Genomic DNA, 19,292 nt, shown 5'->3' on the forward strand with positions numbered 1-19,292 from the left:
ATGAACTTTTGTATTGTGATCTTTTATCTGACAACTTTGATAAACTTCCCTATTCATCTTAGTTTTTTTGTTTTGTTTTGTTTTGAGACAGGGTGTCGCTCTGTTGCCCAGGCCAGAGTGCTGTGGCAGAATCTCAACTCACTGCAGCCTCAACCACCTGGGCTCAAGCAGTCCTCCCACCTCAGCCCTGAAAGTCGTTGGAACTACAGGTACGCACCATTGCACCCGGCTAATGTTTGTATTTTTTGTAGAGATGAGATATCATTATGTTGCCCAGGCTGATCTCGAAGTCCTGAGCTCAGGCAGTCCACCCACCCTGGCCTCCCAAAGTGCTGGGATTACAGGCATGAACTACCATGCCTGACCTCATCCTACTAATATGACTTAAAAATACTTTAGGTTATCTCTTTCTTTCCTTTCCATTTCTTATAACTTTCCGTTTCCTTTTCTTTCATATTGTACTGGCCAGAATTTCCAGCAACATTGAACAAAGCAATGAAATAATAGCCTTGGCCTGCTATTGATCCCAAAGAGAAATTTTAAAATATTTTACTATTGAATATGTAGTTACAACAACTGTGTGTGTGTGTGTGTGTGCATGTGCACACGCATGTATGCATCCACACACGTAAAACCCGTAACAGGTTAAGTCACCTTTGATTCCTAGTGGGGCAAGAATGGTTATCATAAAGAAATACTGAGGCCGGGTGCGGTGGCTCACGCCTGTAATCCCAGCACTTTGGGAGGCTGAGGCAGGCAGATCATGAGGTCAGGAGATCCAGACCTTCCTGGCTAAAACGGTGAAACCCCGTCTCTACTAAAAATACAAAAAATTGGCCGGGTGTGGTGGCGGGCATCTGTAGTCCCAGCTACTCGGGAGGCTGAGGCAGGAGAATGGCGTGAACCCGGGAGGCGGAGCTTGCAGCGAGCCAAGATCGCGCCACTGCGCTCCAGCCCAGGCGATAGAGCAAGACTCCATCTCAAAAAAAAAAAAAAAGAAGTATTCAATGTTACTCAACACTTTCTGCCTCTATTGAGATGATCATATGACTTTTCTTCTTTTAATGAACTGTCAAGTGGTGAACTACATTTAGAAATGTTCTAATGCTAACCTGTTTTGCATTTGTGGAATGAATTAAACTTGGTCTTCATTGATTATCTTTTAAACACATGGTTAGTGTCAATATGCTAATGTTGTATTAAGGAGTTTTGCGTCTGTGTTTGTTAGTGAAATGGTTCTGTGATTTTTTTTCCTACAACTGTGTCTAATTTTAGTATCAAGCTTCTACTGGTCTCATAAAAATGACTGGGGGAGTTGTTTCCTTTTCTTCTACTCTATAGAAGAATTTAAATAATACTGAAATTATCTTTTTCTTTGATGTTGGACCTATCTCACCTACAGAATCACCTGGGATTGATTTTTTTTGTTTTTTTGAGACGGAGTTTCGCTCTTATTGCAGGCTGCAGTGCAACAGCATGATCTCGGCTCACTGCAACCTCCACCTCCTGGGTTAAAGTGATTATCCTGCCTCAGCCTCCCGAGTAACTGGGATTACAGGCATGCGCCACCATGCCCGGCTAATTTTGTATTTTTAGTAGAGATGGGGTTTCTCCATGTTGGTCAGGCTGGTCTCGAACTCCCAACCTCAGGTGATCCACCCACCTCGGCCTCCCAAAGTCCTGGGACTATAGGCATGAACCACCACACCCGACCTCCAGTCCTGATATTTTCTTTGTAGAGAGATTGTTAAGTGTTCATTACCTCAATTAAATGGTTTTAAATAGTTATATTCAGGATTTTTACTTCCTCTTGAACCTTTTGGCAATTAATATTTTGCTAGCCATTTGTCCCTTTTTTTAATTTTCAAATTTATTGGCAATAAATGTCATTATTTTCTCATTATACTTTAATTCCCACTTCATCTGTAGTGTATTAATTTCCTAGGATTGCCTTAACAAAGTACCAGAAACTGGGTGGCTTAATGCAATAGAATGTGTTATCTCATAGTTCTGGAAGCTAGGAATTCAAGCTGCAGGTGTTGAAAGAGTTGGTTCCCTCTAAGCACTCTGCTCTGTTCCATGCCTCTCTCCCAGTTCTGCTGATGGCTGGGGTCTTTGGCATTCCTTGGCTTGTGGATCCATCACTCCAATATCCACCTTTATCTTCACACGCTGTTCTCCCTGTGTCTGTGTCAACCTCTTCTCCTCTTCTTACGAGGACATCGGTTACAAGGGATTAGAGCTCACCTTATTGACCTCGTCTTAGCTTGATGACAGGTGCAAAGACCCTGGTTTTCTTTTTTCTTTTTTTTTTTTTTTTGAGACAGAGTCTCACTCTGTTGCCCAGGCTGGAGTGCAGTGGCATGATCTCAGCTCACTGCAACCTCTGCTTCCTGGATTCAAGTGATTCTCCTGCCTCAGCTTCCTGAGTAGCTGGGACTACAGGTGTACGCCACCACACCTGGCTAATTTTGTTGTATTTTTAGTGGAGACGGGGTTTCACCATATTGTCCAGGCGGGTCACAAACTCCGGACTTCAAGTGATCTGTCTGCCTCAGCCTCCCAAAGTGCTGGGATTACAGGCGTGAGCCTCCGTGCTCTGTTTTCTTAATAAGATTACATTCATAGGTACTGGGAGTTAGGAACTCTACATAGTTTTTGAGAGGATACAATTCAGTCCCTGATAAGTAGTGAAATCCTCTTTGTCATTACTAATCTTGTCATTTTTTTGCCTTTTCTCTTGATCTCTTAGTTACCTTTGCTGGCGGTTTTCAATTGCATGCATATTTTTAAAGAAACATTTTTCAGCTTTGTTAATTCTATTTAATTTTTTGCTCCTATTTCAGTAAATCTGCTCTTTATTAATTCATCCCTTCTATTTTTAAAAAGATTATTCTTTTGTTTATTCAAATTTCTTAATTTGGATGTTTACCTTGCTGCTCTTCATTCTTCTTTCCTAATATATTAGCATACATGATATATATTTTCCTCTAACCATCTCGAAACACTTTATTCCCTGAATTTAAAGATGAAACATTATCTTTATCAATCAGTATTAAGTATTTCCTCATTTCCATTACGATTTCCTCTTTGACTCTGAAGCTATTTAGAAGTGTGTCTTTGAATTTCCAAACACAGCATTTCTTTTTAGTCCTCTTTTTGTTATTGATTTCTTAAATTCTTTGGAGTCAAAGTATGTAAACTGTAAGATACTGGTTGAAATTTGTTGAGACTTGCTTTATGGCATACTATAGAGACAATCTTCTGAAATGCTCCAAGTGTACTTCAAAAGAATGTGTCTTTTTTATTTCTTGGGTACAAAATTCAATATACATCCATTAGATCAAGCTTATTAACTGCATGTTCAAATATTCTAAAATCTCTGGTTTTTCTGTTGCTTGAGCTATCAAATAATGAGAGAGGATATTAAAGTTTCCCACTACGATGTAAATTTGTCAGGTTTTCCTTGTGGTTCTTGCAATTTTGTTTTATATATTTTGAAGCTGTGTTACTGATTACATACAAGTTTAATACTATTATATTCTTCTGGTGATTTGAACTTTTTATTCTGTAGTATCTCTCTTTATGTCTACTAAGGCTTTTTGCCTTATAGTGAAATTCGTCTGATATTAATATGATTATTTAGCTTCCTGTTTTAATACTCTTTATCAGACATCTTTTTCTGTGTTTTACTTTCTTTCTTTCTTTTTCTTTTTTCTGAAACAGGGTCTCTCTCTGTTGCCCAGGCTGAGTGCCACGGTGTGGTCACAGCTTACTGCAGCCTCGACCTCCCTATCTCAAGTGATCCTCCCACCTCAGCCTCCCGAGTAGCTGGGACTGTAGGTGCTGACCACCATGCCGATCTAATTTTTTATTTTTTGTAGAGACCAGGTTTTGCTATGTTGCCCAACTGGTCTTGAACTCCTGGATGCAAGCAATCCTCCTGCCTTGGCCTCCCAAAGTGCTGGGGTTACAGGCCACTGCACCTGGCCATTTTTGTTTTCAAAATTTCGGTGTCTTTATGCTTTAGTGTATGACTCTAGAGAACAGAATAAATTAGATTTTCAGATCCAGCCTAGCCATATTTTCCCTTTCATAGAAGAGTTTTATCAATAATTACTACATTCTTATAAATAGAACTTTAGTCCATTTACATTTATAGTGGTTACTGATACAACAATATATTTCTACCATATTATTCTTTGTTTCTTCCCCTTCCTTTTTGCTTTTGTTTGTTTCTTTAAAACATTTTTATTCCGGTTTTCCTTCTACTAGTTTGGAGGTTATACACTATATTTCTATTATTTAAGTGGTTATTTAACTTAAAACATAAAGTTAGTATTTATACTCATCTCGTGAATGGAAGGACCTTACCAAGTTTCATCCATATTTGCACCCCACTCCAAATTTTATGCTTCTTAAATCTATTTCAGTTCTGTTTCTTAACTCCCCTGAGTTACTCATTATTATGACCACTTTGTTCTTTGTCTAGATTTACTCACGTGTTGGTCTTTTCCTCTGTCACCTCTCCTCCTTGCATCTCAATTCTTCCTTCTGGAATCATTCTTTTTCCTGAAATATACCCCACTCTAGAAATTCCTTTACTGAGGATCCAGTAGTAAACTCAGCTAGCTTTCATTTGTTGAAAATATCTTAACTTTATCCTCATTCTTGAGAGATCGCTTTGCTGGGTATATACATCTAAATTGAGAGATAACATTTTCTATTATCCAAGGCTGTTCACCATGTAAAAATCCTTAAAAAGTCCAGAATGAAAGGCTTCTGTGCCTTTCTTCACAAGACATGCAGAAACATGAGAGACCCATGGAAAATTGCCTCCTAATAACTTCAAAATCAAAAGTTTAAAAAACATCTAATGAAAACAAATGGAAGTCCTACGAATGGTGCTTCTTCGTCTGTGTTAAAAATGAGAAGCTGAATTACAGAAAAGGTAAGAGACTTGTCTACATCCTACTATTAGAAGAATCAAAACGAAAACATGCAAGTCGCCTAAAGCGCCAGCCTCATCCCTGGACTCTCTGCCCACAGAGGCCCATCACCAAGTTGTCTGTGCCTCCACGTCATGCAAACCCCTGGACCACAGTGGGCCCCCCTGACGCAGGGTCCCGGTTCTGTTACTGAACTGATGATCTAACCTAAGTGTCTCCTGCTGTGTTATCTGTTATCCTGTGTTCAGGGCATAGAAACTCTCTTCCTTGCGGTGTGTCTTCTAGGCTTGAAATTCTTCAAACCACGTGTCTGAAAAAAAATTCTGAAAACATTTGCCCAAGGGGGAAAAGAAGGAAACGCTGAAAATGATCAAGTGAAAGAAGGAACAGGGAGTAAAATGAGCCATCCTTGATCACTCTTATTCTCAAAAGGCCGAGCAAAGGGTCCAAAGACCCCAGATCACTCCCCCTGAAAAGGGGAGCTACACCCAGGCCTGCTGCAGGTGAATACTCCACTGCCTTCTGTGGTGACATCCTTGAAAGAGAAAATGGAGCTCAAGGCCTGGAGGGCTGTCCTCCAGCAGGGAAGGCCTAGTGAGATCCCTCATCTAGGGCCATGCTTTCAAATGTTAGTGAGCCTGAGGATCACCTGTGGGCAGGGATGGGAGGAGTGCAGATCTCTGGGCACCACTCTCAGTGTCTCTGATTCAGCCGGCCGAGGTGGGGCCTGAGAGTCTGCGTTCCTAAGAAGTTCCTAAATAATGTTACTGATGAGTAGGGGATCACACTGAGGGCCTGAGTTCTGGAGGTAGCGTAGATTAGGGCCGGAGTACACTTATCTCCACAAGCTCTGATTCCAACACTTGCCAGGGGCTTGGTGAATGTGTGGTGAGTGCCTGAGTTGGGAGCTACGTTCTTTTACCTCCTGTCATCTCAGTGTCCTCATCTGGATAACAGTCCACCATTAAAGGAGAGAGGCTGAGGATATCTAGTACTCAGACCGGGGAGTGTGTCCAGAGGACAGGGGACAGATGGCCTCTTTCCAGTGTGCTGTTTGATTCTCCCACTGCCTTTCAGGCCTGCCCAGCTCTGAACGAAAGGAGAACTAAGAAATGAAGGAGAAGTGAAGAAGAAACAGGAGGGCAACTGGAAGTGGAGAGTCACCAACATTAGAAACCTTAAAGAGAAAAAACAGAAGCAAGCCTGGAAGCTGAGCAGAGGTCATAGTGACAGAGCCCAGGCAGAGCTGCAGAGTCCGGTCAAGCCTAAGGAGGAGGGAAGGACAGGAGAGTTAAGGCCCAGGTTTCACAAGCAGGAGAGAAAGCTGAGGCTGGCCAGCTCTGAGTAGAGCCCCACAGCCCAGCCAGATGGTAGCAACCAGCCTGGCTCTCCTTGTCTATCCTACGGTCAGCAGCTCCCTTGCCATCGGGCTCTTCCCGGCTTGCAGCTGCTCCCAGACACTGTCTCCTAGGGAAGCAGCTGCTGCTTCCCCTTCCTGAATGGAGCTGCTCATGCTTTCCACCAGTCTCTACTGGTCCAGTCCTGTGGGGAGACACACGCACCCACACACGCATACGCACACACATGCAAGCATCCATAGCTGCATGTGATCACGGAGTTCTCTCTCTTCCTTCTTTCTCCCTCCAACCACCCTCGCCCCGAGCAATGGCCCCAGCTGGTCAGCCACCAGCCCCTGCCAGCCTCTCTCTCCCATCCCCAGCATCCTGCTTTCAAAACCTAAGACTTCGTATTTCACGGGGCTGTCCCCAGGAAGAGGACCCAGGTTGTCCCAACTAACACGAACGCCCCGTCCCCAAGATGGTGGGTGGGAGGTGGGGGAGGGGATGGCAACTCTGCAGACTGCAGTTGATTTGCTGCTCCGTAGAGGACCCAAAACTTTTTCTTAAAGGGAAAAATGCAGAAAGGCCCCAATTCCTGATTGGCTATCAGCTGGACACTGGAATGCCTCCATTACCGTATATGCTCACATATGAGATGCTGCAGCAAAAGAAAAGTATCCTATTTTCCAAGCCATGGTGGAGTAAAAATAGCAAAATAGCACATTTATTTCCCCATGAAGATCCTGTCTCTCTTCCTAGTCTCCACCCCCCTAGGCATGATGATTGCCCTAGAAATCCTGGTTTGGCAGGGGCCCCTTCTTGGCTGGAAAGGAAAACTGAATATATCATTGACAAGAAGGAGAAGGACTTCTCTGATGGTTTTCCTAGAGGCTCATCATTTACACACACATTACTGTTTTTCCCGGGGCTTCTCATAGGCAAGGATATACGGTATTTCACGTGAGGAATGTGCTATTCACAATCTCCCACCTTTCTGGATAGGGGAAGGGATTAGAATGATCTTATAGCTGATCGATTCTCGGGTGCCTGGAGCACTCCTCCCCCACAACCTCCCTGCCCCCAACCAGAGGATTCCTGCATCCTCTCTGCCTTTCCAGCCAACCTCACATTCTTCCACCCCCACCCCTGGCCAGGAGGGCCAAACAGAGGAGCAAGGAAAGGGGGCAGGGAAGGAAGGAAGTTTGTGAGTGTCTGAATGTGTGCTCTAGTTACATTCCAAAGGCAAACAAAGTAAAACAGAAAACATTAAATTTAGGTCACCACTGTTTTGTATTATCCATGCCCCGCAAATCTTCATTCATGTAGGTAGCAACCAGTGAACATTCTCATGACAGAAGGTCCGAAATGGAAGGCCTCAGAGACTGTCATTATGTGCCTTGTTCATTTTACAGCAGACAGCTCTAAGAATCAGACAGATTGGGTAACCTGGCTAAGGTCACACAGCCAGTTCCTAGCACTTCCAGGACTAGAACTTAGGCATCCTGAGGTTTGGGCCAGGGCTCTGCTCTTTCCACATTCCATACTTGCTGTGTTTTTTTGTTGTTTTTTGTTGTTGTTGTTGTTGTTGTTGTTTGTTTTGAGACAGAGTCTTGCTCTATCGCCCAGGCTGGAGTGCAGCGACGCAATCTCAGCTCACTGCAAGCTCCGCCTCCCGGGTTCACACCATTCTCCTGCCTCAGCCTCCCAAGTAGCTGGGACTATGGGTGCCCACCACCACGCCTGGCTAATTTTTTTGTATTTGTAGTAGAGATGGGGTTTCACCATGTTAGCCAGGATGGTCTCGATCTCCTGACCTTGTGATCCGCCCACCTCAGCCTCCCAAAGTGCTGGGATTGCAGGCATGAGCCACCGTGCCCGGCCCACATTCCATACTTGTTTTTTATTCACATATGAAAGTGCTTCTTGGTTGCCTCTGCCTTCAGTCAGCCTCATGGGCTAAACCAGTGGATAGGGTAACAACACGAGGACCTTTGATGCCTCATGACAGAAAAAAGGAACTACTAATTGCCCTGGTCTAGGTGCAGACTGAACCACGTGCGGGGCCTTTGAGGACGTGGGCAGCAGAAGTCTCACAATGACACTTACTTGCACAAACCCAGAGCAGTTGAGGGGAACTGAAATTTGATCTTTTTCTTTCATTCTTTCTTTTTTTCCTCCAACAATGTATGAAAGAGCCAGTGAAAACCCCAACCAGACATTCTGAATCATTGAGAAACACAGATAGAAGAGGGAGGCGCCCATCCCTTCCTGGTGATGGGGGAGCTGGAGGGCAATGACTTCATCAGCTGTTGTTGCTGCCACAGTCCCAGTGTCGCGAGGCGTTCCCTGTTCATCTCTGTGTATCCACAGTTATGTGAATGGTTGTGTGCATGAATCTGTGGACAGGCGGCTTTGGCCTGTTTCTGTGTGTGTGTGTGTGTGTGTGTGTGTGTGTGTTCTTTCAAACACACTCACTTCCTTTTCTGCTGCTCACTGCCACAATGCTCCAAGAACCCAGCACGAGGTTTCCATTAGTGAAGCACATTTTTGTGCTATGGATGTTGAACCAGGGGGGAAAGAAAGCAGACTGTTGTCCGTGATGGATGGGTTTTCTAGAGAACTTCCCAGGGTGGTCCTTAAGGGGGCCGGGACGGAGGCATGCTGGACGCACAGCCTCAAAACATTCCCTTGTTTGGGTTTGACATGTGTGCTGGGGGTCTGTCTGCTCTGCCGCTGGGCCCTGCAATTCCATTCATCCCTGGGCCCTCCTTTCTGCCTCAGTCCTTCCCTTCCCCCTCAACATCCCCCACTTCCAGTTTACCTAAGTTCAGAAATCCCTTTTTCTCTTTCTAGAATAAAAAGTAGTTTGTCCTGTGTGCTAGCTTTTGGCTGTGTTTATGGCTGTCCCTAAGAGGAAGGGAAGGTCCGGGGACTGGAGCGGATGCGATGTCACCGTTACTCCTGCATGTGAACATTCTCTGTGTATCTCTTCAGAGTGCTAAGCTTCTCACAGACCTTATCAGCATGATTTTCCAGGATCATCACCCTACAGGCGAATATAGACAGAAGGAGAGATGAGGTGGGTGACCCAGAAGAGCATCTCTGGATTCCCAACATCTCGCACAACGCCTCAAACACAATTAGCGTGTGTTGGATAAATGACTAATGAAAATAACTAGGATTCTATGGAAACTGAGTTTATAAATCACTTTCCCTCTGCTCGGTTAGCCCCACTGTTTTAAAGAAGAAGGAGATAATCCTCCAGGGGCTTGAGTGACTTGTCAGATGACAATTAGGTGGCAGAGTGGGGAAGCAAATCCAGTCCTCGGACTTGAGGTTCCCCCAAGATGTTTACATCTTGTCACAGGGTTAGGGGAGCCTGGAACCACTATCCGAAGAAGAAGGGCTGCTGCCCTCAAGATGCTTTCAACTCAGCTGAGGAGACAGAAACTGCAGAGGAAATAATACAGGACAATTCAGGGAAATATCATACAGAAACGCTTTGGGGACTCCAAAGGACCCGCGAAGACAGGAATGCACTGGGGGCCATTATCCCAGTTCAATGAGGAGAAAATGGAAGGGCCATAAAGAAATGGAGCAGTTCACCCAAGGTCAAATCACTGAGAACAAAGGCAAGTTAATCAAAGCCTTAATCCAGTTGAAGGGTTTTCAAAGAGCTTTTGGGAACAGGTGGGTGGCAGACTAGAGGCTCAGACCTCCCAGGAAGGGCGTACCACCCAGTCCCCCACCCACATTCTTTTCTTCACTTCAACATAGGAAAGTTGTTTCCATCACTGGAGCAGAATATCCCAAAGTAAGTTGCGCGATATAGTGTTAACTCAAAAAGTTTGATGAGGCCGGGCGAAAGGGCTCGCACCTGTAATCCCAGCACTTTGGGAGGCTGAGGCAGGAGGATTGCTTGGGTCCAGTTCAAGACCAGCTTGAGCAACATAGGGGGACCCCATCTTTACAAAAAAAAATTTTTAATTACCTCGTGGTCCCAGCTACTCAGAAGGCTGAGGCAGGTGGATTGCTTGAGAACGGGCAGTCGAGGCTGCAGTGAGCTGTGATCACATCACTGCACTCCAGCCTGGGTGACGGACTCAGACCTTATCTCAAAAAAAAAAAAAAAAAGCTATAAGAGAAAGCAAGTTTCAGAGTTACCTCATACTATCCAAGTCTTAGGAGTGGACATATTAACCGCTCTGAGAAAACCAAAAGTAAACAAAAAAATACCCCAAATAGCAAACTCCTCCCACCGCCAGAAAAATAATAATAATATTAAGGAAAAAACTTTATTTAACCCAATGTTATTTTTCCAGGGCACTCGTTTTTTCCCCATCCAAGGAATGCCCATTAACAACACCAGGATCTCAATAACCTGAGGAACACACTTTGACAAACAATATCCGCAGCCTTTTTAAAAAATTATTATTATACTTTAAGTTCTAGGGTACAGGTGCCCAACGTGCAGGTTTGTTACATATGTATACAGGTGCCATGTTGGTGTGCTGCACCCATCAACTCATCATTTACATTAGGTATTTCTCCTAATGCTATCCCTCCCGCCTCCCCGCTCCCCACAACAGGCCCCGGTGTGATGTTCCCCACCCTGTGTCCAAGTGTTCTCATTGTTCAATTCCCACCTATGAGTGAGAATATGCAGTGTTTGGTTTTTTGTCCTTGTGATAGTTTGCTCAGAATGATGGTTTCCAGCTTCATCCATGTCCCTACAAAGGACATGAACTCATCCATTTTTATGGCTGTATAGTATTCCATGGTGTATATGTGCCACATTTTCTTAATCCGGTCTATCATTGATGGACATTTAGATTGGTTCCAAGTCTTTGCTATTGTGAATAGTGCCGTAATAAACATATGTGTGCATGTCTTTTTATAGCAGCATGATTTATAATCCTCTGGGTATACACCCAGTAATGGGATGGCTGGGTCAAATGATATTTCTAGTTCTAGATCCTTGAAGAATCGCCACACTATTTTCCACAATGATTGAACTAGTTTACAGTCCCACCAACAGTGTAAAAGTGTTCCTATTTCTCCACATCCTCTCCAGCACCTGTTGTTTCCTGACTTTTTAATGATTGCCATTCTAACTGGTGTGAGATGGTATCTCATTGTGGTTTTGATTTGCATTTCTCTGATGGCCAGTGATGATGAGCATTTTTTCATGTGTCTGTTGGCTGCATAAATGTCCTCTTTTGAGAAGTGTCTGTTCATATCCTTTGCTCACTTTTTGATGGAGTTGTTTTTTTCTTGTAAATTTGTTTAAGTTCTTTGTAGATTCTGGATATTAGCCTTTACCATTGCAGCGAGGGGGTTTGGTAGGTAGCAAGCTTCCTGGCCCTGGGGGTGGCATGCAAATATTGCATGCCTTCCCCTGAGTAGGAGATTACTGCTTTGGAGAGATGATGGAAGGAGATGGCCTCTTAAGCCTCCTCTTACTTGCATTTCCCTATCTGACCAGTAGAACCAATGTCTCCTCTCCTACCCTGTCCCTGGGATCAGCTGGAGTACTGCCCTCTCTGAGGCTTCTGCTAGCATATAAGAAGGAATCTTTCATCTGGATGTTTTTTAGGGACCATCCTACAAGCTGGCTTTCTAAGGATCATCCAGCTCTTAGATCCCCTAGCTCATACATAAAAACAAATATGTATTTTTTTCTTCTGGAAGGAGTCTCAGTGCCCACAGTCCATCACACATATTCACACACACAGCCTGCTGAACATACTGCACATCCTCCCCAGAATGTTGCCAGAGATTTCATCTCATTCACCTGTGATATGCCCAGCACCTACTATGGAGCTTGGCATATAAAAAGTAGGTGCATAAATAGTATAAGCTAGGCTGAGCATGGGGGCTCATCCCTGTAGTCCTAGCACTTTAGGAGGTCAAGGCAGAAGGATTGCCTGAGCCCAGGGGTTCAAGACTAACCAGGGCAAGATGGTGAGACCCTGTCTCCACACAAAAAAATTTTTTTTAATTAGCTGGGCATGATGGCGCATGCCTGTGGCTCAGCTACTTGGAGGCTGAGCTGGGAGGATCGTTTGAGCCAAAGAAGTCAAGGAGGCAGTGAGCTATGATGGTGACACTGCACTACAGCCTGGGCCACAAAGGGAGACCCTGTCTATAAGAATAAATAAATGACTTTTTAAAGTATGAACTAAATTGAATGCACAGTGCCTGTGGGTTGCTACAACACTTTCTTTCTCTCTTCACCCAATGAACCCCCTCGCAGAGACTGTCTGGAGTCCCCCAAAGAGCTGGGTTTTGGAGGGGTTGAGGTCCTACTGTAAGAGTCAACTGTGCTAAGCACAGTTCACTGTCACTTCCTCCCCACCCCCAACCCTGCCCCCACCCTTTGATCTCCTATAGGCCCATGATGAACCCCCTATCCTGAAATCTGTTTCCTTAAGTCGATGCTGGTGGATCTGGCAGCATCACTCTCCCCTTTCTCCTGTCCCCCCACTTTTCTCTTCTCGTCTTCATCCTTTCCGTTCCACCCTGTGTTCCCTTCCTCTCTCCTTTCACTCTGTTCCTTGTCCTCTCCTCGCTTCTCACTTCTCTTTTTCCCCTCTAGTCTTTCTCCCCCTCTCTCTCCCCGACTAGAGGGGAAAAAGAGAAGTGTCAGTTTTGCTCCAGCCAAGCAGCTGGGCCCTCGGCCAGTGCCTTTCCTCCAGCTGCCTGATGGAGGATGATTGAAATAAGAAATGTGGGGGTGGGGGTAGTGTCTTCCAGGGACTCCCTTCACTAGCCTCCTGGGATCAGAAGCACACTGGAGAATCTCTGGCCAGTTTGGGCACCACCCTCCGCCATCATGGCTACCATCTCTGCTGACCTGAAGAGGAGGCGTGTTTCCAGGTGACAGGTTTGGACGCTGCCTTGACTCTTTTTTAGGGAGAGTGGGTTCTGCTCCACATCCCTAAAATGGTTTGGTTGCCGCAAAAGCCCCAGGCATGGCTGGGGAAGTCCAGATGTGTGTTAGGGGTGAAGTAGAGAGAAGACGAGGGGCTTACTTTCTGCATCTACCCAAAGCTCCTCAGGGAAGACTCCAGAAAAGAAAAGAGCTCAGGGGCCTGCCGGTGGGTGGGAGTGAACGCCAAAGAGGAGACTGGGAGACCCAGGGAAAAGGTCATGACCTCCTAAATACACAGGCAAACGGGGCCCCACAGCCTGGGTCCCCAGGTGAAAGAGCAGGAAACGGGAATGTCCCCAGGTCTTGACATGTGGTTGTAATGATCACAGACCTCTTGGCTCAAAGGGACCTCAGAGGTCATCTCCATCCTCCGGCTTCCCGGTGGGGCTGGATGTAAATTAGTCAAGATGTACAGGCAGCTCTGTTCTCAAAGGTCCCTGGAGAAGGAAAACCGGACTTCTTTTCACTGCGGATTAGGCTCAGGATCCTGGTGCTGACTTTTTCCAGATCATCCAGAAAGGTCACAGTTTACAAAGGCTACATCCGAAATTGCCCTGTGACTTGCTGGCTGGCTGGACTCCTGGGCCTTCGGTCAATAGTGCATTGTCATCACAAGTTTCCCACGCAAGAGTTCTTACTGTCCAGCTCAATTCCTCTGGCTGCTGTTGAGGGTCTGTGCTCATCTACATGACATATGCAAAGTGCTTAGAATGGTGCTTGGCACATAGTGAGTACTATGTGAGTGTCGGATATTATCATAATCGCTGCTATGGTTGCAGCTTTCAGTGGAGACGGAGATCAGTTATGCATCAGTGTTCTTCCTAGGAGTACCCATTGCCTGTAATGCTGTCCTAAAGGCAGAGAAGGGATTTGAGAATCATCCATAGCTGAGGTGTCTCCCCTGACCTACCTCCCCAGCCAGGTTATGCCCCTTTCTTCCTGTGTGTTCCCAGGACCACCTGAGCTGACCTTTCTGAAGGGGCAGTGGTGCGGCACAGTCATGGCTAGGGGCTCTGAATAGGGAAGACATATAATGTATTATCCAATCCAGGATGCTTTTGCAAGTGAAAATGGCTACTGTTAATGACGTATGCCAACAGGCATAAACCAGGATTCTCCCAGGCAAAGTGGGACACCCGTCCCCCTAGCTCTGGGTTTGAATCAAGTCTCTACAATTTGTTCCTTGGCAGATCCTGAGCAGTGTAGTTCGTGTCTTGAGCTCAGGTTTTTCTTTTCTTTTTGAGATGGGGTCTCACTCTGTCACCCAGGCTGTGGTGCAGTGATGTGATCACAGCTCACTGTAGCCTCAGCCTCCCTGGGCTCAGGTGATCCTCCCACCTCAGCCTCCTAAGTAGCTGGAACGGTGGGCCCACACCACCATACCGGGTTAATTTTTTTGTATTTTCTAGAGACGAGGTTTTGCCATGCTGCTCAGGCTGGTCTCAAACTCCTGGGCTCAAGCGATCCGCCTGCCTCAGCCTCTCAAAGTGCTGGGATGAAGGTGGGAGCACCTGTTTCACCATTGAGCTCAGGTTGCTTGTTAGTAGAACCTACCAAGTTGGAAAAGCTCTACCCACTAGGATGGAGGATCTCAGCCTTTGAAGTAGGTGAAAGTTTATCAAAAAGGAAGGTGCTCAGCTCCACTCCTGGAAACTGGTCCAGTGGGTCAGGGGGTGGCCTAGGAGTCTGCATTTGGACAGTCACCTCAAGGGATTCTGGGAGGGGATCTGCAGGTCCCAGAAGCATTGCCTTTGGGCCACGGTAAAGACCATGAAAGAACTTGAGGAGACGCCTGGAAGAGCGCGGGCCACGTTTCTGGAGTACAGAAGAGCGATGTCTTGCCCATATTCACCCGAATCTAGCAGTAGAGCTGATCTCAGCCCACGGGTGACAATCTGCGGATATGCGGATGACGGATAGCTCCCAGGTCCAGGCCAGGCACTGCGGAACATTCTATTCTTGCTGCTCACCTTCCCCCATCCACCCCCCAAGCTCCACCTGAAGGACCTGGGTCGGGTGGAGCGCAGGTTTGCTGAGAAATCTGGCTGAGAGATCTGACCGTTAAAGGAGTTTCATCCTGAAATGACTTTGAGTGAAAACTGAAAGTAAAACTGAAAACCACCCACTTCCCGCTGCTTCCTTCCCTCCAGCGCTGAGTGCAGCCAAGCCACGCCTGTTTTTAGGGCTTGCTCCTGCCTCGCCCTTCCCAGCCCAAGCCCTGAACCCCACTGATGGTTGTGTCTGAGCCCCACCCTTGGCACCACCTCAAGGACTCTGTTCCTCCCTCTCCCACTGCCCAGGCGGAAGTCAAAACCGTGGGTACTGCGGAGGAGGCACACCCTTCGAGCACAGCGGACACCCTAGCCTTCTTATCGACTCTGACTCTTATTCGTATCCTCACTCTATTACATAAGAACCAGTTCTTTCACTTCAAATATGTATCAAAGACGGCCGGCCGCGATGGCCCACACCTGTAATCCCAGCACTTTCGGAAGCCGAGGCGGGTGGATCACCTGAGGTCAGGAGTTCGAGACCAGCCTGGCCAACATGGCGAAATCCCGTCTCTAATAAAAATACAAAAAATTAGCCGGGCATGGTGGCGGGCGCCTGTAATCCCAGCTATTCAGGAGGCTGAGGCAGGAGAATTGCTTGAACCCGGGAGGTGGAGGTTGCAGTGAGCCGAGATAGCGCCACTGCATTCCAGCCTGGGTGACAGAGCGAGACTCCATCTCAAAAAATAATAACAAAACAAAATAAATCAAAAATTATAAAAGGCGTACATAACGGCCAAAGACTCCGAGCTGCATATTAAGCATAATGCAATACTGAGTGGGCACCATTTAAGTCAAAAACACAAAATCACAACATTTTAAAATATACATTTTACTGTGAACGCAAGGCACAGGCTCACAGCAAAACCTCAGACACCACAGAAATGTAAGACATAGTTTCGAGAATCTCATCCTCCAAAAGCTCCCTCTTTTAATAGTTTAGCATTTTAAAAAATCCTATATTGTAGCATTTTTTAAAATCCTATATTGTAGTGAGTCTGTGCAGCAGAATTCCTCTTGAATGCACACTGTTACCTGAAGCTCTGAGGGGCCAATTTGTCCAACATCCCCAGGCTAGGAAGTGGTAGTGCCATGATATTGGCATGATATTGGTGGTATTGTGAGACAGAGAGAAAAAAAAACCCTGCTACTAGGGAGAGAGACAGGTGGGATCCAACACGCTGAGAAGTGGGGGCATTGCCCAGTCTGTTCACACTTGCCTAGGAGACAAGAATGACCGTGGCAGATGCACACGTTAGCCAGGAACCCAGGCTAATGGATGGAATTAAATATTGAAAACTGAAATGCAGTTTAGGGATCATGGAGTTACACCTCTTAATTTTATAGAAAGGAAAACTGAGACCCAGAAAACCAGTGCCAAATAGGCCAGTGATCTTCAAACACTTCCCAAGAAATATGCCAGCCGGGGCAGTTTCAAGGCACCCCTTTCCTGACCTCAGCTTCCATAGTGCTCGTTTCTGTCTGGATCTGCCTGCCGCCCCACCTCACAGTTGTTCTCCTCTCACTTTACAGAAAAAAATGCACCTCTCACCCATCCTGCGTCTTACTACGTCCCGGGTATAAACAGTCTGGGCCCCCAAACAAGGGAATAAACAAAACCTTGGCATCAGTAAAGGGCAGCCTTCTTTACTTAAGGCTCTTCTTGCCTTACATATATTTATTCTAAGGTCGAAGGTCCATGGTGGAAATGGGAGTGTTTTGTCTGCTATGGGATACACTTAATTCAGATACAGTATAGAGCAGGGGCAGGAATGCTGACAATTTCTATTTAACCACCTTCCTTCTTTCCTCCCACAAAAGTCAAAAGAGGCCTTGTCTCAAGGAGAGACCTGTGAGAGCACAGCAAGCTGCTATCAGTGTGAACTGTCAGGTAGTCACCTTATTTCATCCAGGAGATAAGCATATGGCAAGTCCATGCCTTTCCTATCAGTCTATCTGAAAATCAGAATTCAGAAAAGAGAGGGTTATTCCTAAGGCATGTGTGAATTCTTGGCCTGGCTCATGCTCCATCATTTCTCCATGATTTCAGCTCCCAGCCCACGGTCACTCTCTCCGGTCCTATCTTTCGTCTTGGAGATTTTGAAATACAGTAAGCATGTTTCTTGGAACACCGCTTTTCCCCTGCCACATCGTATCCACCTGCCATACACTAGACCTTGTTATTACCAATAATTTCAATCCCACTTTACCTAAATTTCTGGGTTGGTTTTTTTTTTTGAGACAGAGTTTTACTCTGTCGCCAGGTTGGAGTGCAGTGGCTCACTGCAACCCCCGCCTCCTGGGTTCAAGCGATTCTCCTGCCTCAGCCTCCTGAGCAGCTGGGATTACAGGCGCGTGCCACCACGCCCTGCTAATTCTTTATATTTTTAGTAGAGACAGGGTTTCACCATGTTGATCAGGCTGGTCTCGAACTCCTGACCTCGTGATCCACTAGCCTCGGTCTCCCAAAGTATTGGGATTACAGGTGTGAGCCACCTCACCTGGCCAGGCATGCCACTCTTTAATTCCACCTCCTGCCTTTCCAGCTTACCCCTCTAGAACCTCAATTGCACTTAGCCTTGGACCTCACCAGATCCTGCCATCCATTGATGTTAATCTCTTCTTCACTGGCCTCACTCCTTCTCCCCTTCTTACTACCCACCGTCAATTTCATGGGCAGTCATCGTGACCACCCCTTTGTACACCTCAGTTCCTTACCTTTTCTTGCTTTACCACAGCAAGATACAAGCCGAGGAGCATGAGACAGCTGGCAGAGGTATCATGACCACCATAATGTGTGAGCCTTCCCGGGTGCTCCTTGGAAACGCTGGGGGTCCCTACAGCTACAGGGGATAGGGAATGCCAGCTGATGTTACTAGGACACGAAAACAAATCACACTCCTTGAAGGCTGAAGAAATGGGGGAGTCTTGAGTTACATGAGGATTTATGAGGACCCTAAACTATCCCTGGAGGAGACCCAGCAACTGTACTTAGTAGTTCCCCTGAAGTCAGTACTTTGCAGATCATCCCACCTAGAAACCCACTACCATCACTCATCCTTTCTCAGGGCACAGCTCCAAGCGACAGTGACTCACTTCTCAGTGTATATCCTGTACTCACACTTTCCAAGAGAAAGTGTCCGATGGAGTCATTGTGTCACTGTCTCACGGGGAAGACCCCTGTGGAATGCAGTGTTTTACCAAGCCACCTCAAAGGAGCCAGACTTCTTTCTGGCTTGGGTGCCAATCCCTCAGCCAGCCTTCTGCAACCTGAATGGCAGAACTCATAGCACAGGACCTGACCACTGGCTGTGGAAGGCGCTGCCTGTGACAAGTGAGTTGTGGTCCTCAGGGCATCCTAGATCACACTGGCTCACACTCAATTCTGAGAACCAGCTCTTAGTTTCATCTTTCATGAATCCAGGAACTCTGTGCATTCACCTTCAAGGGGAATTTCGCCGGCAGTCCCCAGGCTCAGAGACTGACTCGTGATGTCTCGATCAGACACAAAAAAAGATACCTGTTCCACTCGCCTCCCCACACAGTGATTTCTTGTGCAAAGCCTGTGAGAAGAGTTTGATGGGAAACTTCATGTTCTGTTTCCAGTCCTGAGCTTTATTGTGAAGAAAGCAGATGGATGTGGGTTCCAATTCTGGTTTTATCTCTTGCCAGGTGTGAGACCCTGGGCAGTTTACTTAAGCTCTCTGAACCTCCATCTCCTCATCTATATGGGGAGAATGATGTTTACGTTTCTGAATCTTAGTGAGGTTTCAATGACTTGTATTTAGCACCCTGCCTGGCAAGTTCACACCAACACTTGTCTGTTGACCCCAACTCCCTCTGCATCTACGTGTGCAGAGACACAAACGAATCCACAGAAAACATTCCGTTCCTATTTGCTGAAGCTAAAAACCTTGAGAACCTCTATTGCTACTTGTCCTAGAGAGAAGCTCTGGGTTCAAGTCTCAGCATTGTAGTAAGTGGTGCTGACTGACCCTTGATGGTATCACTCTCATTC

At 46.2% G+C, this 19,292-nt stretch overlaps 1 long non-coding RNA gene across 2 annotated transcripts in view; it reads left to right on the top strand.

Moving 5' to 3' along the window:
- Nucleotides 1-15,794, top strand: part of LOC135966138 (uncharacterized) — a 120,379-nt gene extending 104,585 nt beyond the window's left edge. The window contains exons 3-4 of one of the 2 annotated variants that reach the window (XR_012419879.1): nt 92-209; nt 13,036-15,794. This is a non-coding gene — a long non-coding RNA (uncharacterized lncRNA). Of the gene's footprint in view, nt 1-91; nt 1,745-13,035 lie in introns of those variants that run through there. The other variant, XR_012419878.1, reaches the window with a different exon arrangement.
- The last annotated feature ends 3,498 nt before the right edge of the window (nt 15,795-19,292 follow it).

Source organism: Macaca fascicularis, chromosome 11 (assembly GCF_037993035.2).
Source record: "Macaca fascicularis isolate 582-1 chromosome 11, T2T-MFA8v1.1".
NCBI lineage: Eukaryota > Metazoa > Chordata > Mammalia > Primates > Cercopithecidae > Macaca > Macaca fascicularis.